Source organism: Euprymna scolopes, chromosome 35 (genome assembly GCF_053919585.1).
Source record: "Euprymna scolopes isolate OS-2025 chromosome 35, ASM5391958v1, whole genome shotgun sequence".
Lineage (NCBI taxonomy): Eukaryota > Metazoa > Mollusca > Cephalopoda > Sepiida > Sepiolidae > Euprymna > Euprymna scolopes.
Genome location: NC_136516.1, coordinates 87694528 through 87697081, shown reverse-complemented (window position 1 = coordinate 87697081; position 2554 = coordinate 87694528).

The following is a 2554-nucleotide window of genomic DNA, read 5'->3' as shown; positions in this document are numbered from 1 at the left end:
CTTTTTTAAAATAATAATACAAAAAGCAGTCTTATTTGATATGTAAAACTGTGAACGGAAAGAAACATGCAAAAAAAAGTATTAAAATTTTTTTTTTCCTTTCATTCTTTCTTTGAGTGAAGCTCTCACAATCTTTTATAACTTTTTGATTCTAATGTTGTTGTTTTTTCTTTTAAAATAAAAATGTCCTTATAAGAAGGGAATTTCAGTTGAACTGTCTTCCAAGATGGTCTCTTCCCTGAAGTTCCTTTCCTGGAGAACACATGTGCTGATAATCTGCTCGTCTTCTTGTCTGACATGCCGGCAAATTTAATTTCTGTCTCTTACAGAGAAGTATCCCAGTTTCTTCATTGGTCCTTTTTTTCAGACTAATAGTTTCCCAGTTGGTAAGACCTCGTTGCCTTGTAATTAACTGGGAATGAAATTGAAACGTCTGTAGTGACCGCTACTTACGGCCGGAACAAATCCCTGGCAGGAACATTTCATAGCGATCACTGTTTCAACGCCCATGTGGATGAAGAACGTGTAGGTACATGACATCGTGACGCGACCACACACATGCATAAAACAAAAGGAACTATGTTACATTTGCTCGCATAGAAATATACTAATATACATAATTTTTTTGTAGACGGATTCTTTATATACATGTGGCGTTAATTTGCATATGAGAGGAATAGCGGCTATAAGAAGGACGAATTGGAGAGGGCAGGAAATCGAGTTTTTGACAGCCAAGAGAGGGCACAGATGTTAAAAGTTGGTGTTGTAAATCACGGTTTAAGAAAAGTTGGTACAAATTGCAGTATTAGTGAGGAGTTCTGACTTTTTTTTATTTTACAACTTGTACCAGTAATTTAGATGGATGTACAACAGAAGATGGTATGTAGCAGTCAAAAATAAAGGCTTGGAGAACTGTCCCTGCTAGTCAATTTGATTACACACTGATGAATCAGCTTGTACGGGCATATGGATTTGATCTGTTCCCTGAAGAAATCACGGTTGGTCAGCAGAGAGAATCCTGGAAGCAACAAGAAAAAGATGTCCCTTATCTTTTTTACATTTTTTTTTTTTATTATTACATTTTCACCCCAAACAAGGCAAATTGCCACTTTGGTGTAGGGGGCTACTATCAGGGGCAACAACTACTGGGGTACTATGTAGGGATTTGGGCAGCAAGGTGTCGGTTCACATTACACTTGAACTTCTGCACGTCAGTACTGTTGGGGAAGCAGGGACCTGGAATGGAATTCCAGAGTCTTGCGGTTCTGGGGAAGAAACTATTGGAGTAAAAAGATCTTTTACATCTAGGGATCTCTACAGTGTGGGGGTGGGATTTAGCAGCCTGTCGGGTTTGTCGAGGGTGCACACGTCGTGGGGGCACAAGTGATTGCAGTTCGTCAGAGCATTCACCACTAAAATACTTGTAGAAAAGGCAGAGGGATGCAACATTTCGTCGATGGGACAGAGGCTGAAGCTTAGATGCCAGTTCAGGGCCTATCAGGTTTGCGACTCTCTTTTGAACCTTGTCAAGGAGCGAGAGACTAGTAGCAGATGCACCAGCCCAGATGTGGCAGCAATACTCCATACATGGGCGAATGGTGGCCTTATAGAGGTATAGGATACTTTCGGGTGTTAGTAGTTTTCTAGCACGGTAAAGAGAGCCCACCTTTCTTGCAGCGGCCCTGGCAATGCCTTCAATGTAATTGTTCCAACTCATGTTTCCTGTGAACGTTAGGCCAAGGAGTTTGAAAGATGGACTCTCAGATAAAGAGTCGTTGGCCATTGCTATGGGTGGTAGAGAGGGTTTCTTGTAATTATTGAATGAAACTAGTTTAGTCTTGGCAGCATTGAACGCGACCAACCACTTTTGTCCCCATTCCACTACAGATTGGAGGTCTTCCTCTAGTGTTTCTGCCATTTCTTTAGAAATGTGTTCATTCGTCTTCCTGTCGTGCCTGCCATAGAGTGTAGTGTCATCAGCATATATACCCATCTCAGAGGCAATGTTGTCGGGGAGGTCATTTATGAATATCAGGAACAATAGAGGTCCAAGGATAGAACCCTGGGGCACCCCCGCATTTATATCATATTGTTTAGATCTACGACCGTCGAGGACAACCTGGATTTTTCTCTTTTCTAAGAAGGATTTAATTATGTTAAGTATTCTACCAGTGATACCGTATGATCTGATTTTACTGAGGAGACCCTCATGCCATACCCTGTCAAAAGCCTTAGATATATCTAGAGCTACCGCTCTGCCCTCCCCCGCGTTGTCCAGTGAATGGTATATACGTTCAGAGATCACAGTTAGGATGTCTGCTGTGGAACGGGCTTGTCTAAATCCATATTGTTTGTCAGTCAGTAGTTTAGCATCTGTAAGATGATGGACTAGAGCATGGTTAATTATGGTCTCAAATATTTTGGCAAAAAGTGGGAGGAGGCTAATGGGGCGATAATTTGATGGGTCTGTCCTTTCACCAGAATTCTTGAATACTGGTACAACAGAAGCAGTTTTCCAACAGACCGGAAAGCAAGCTTCATTAAGGCATTTGTT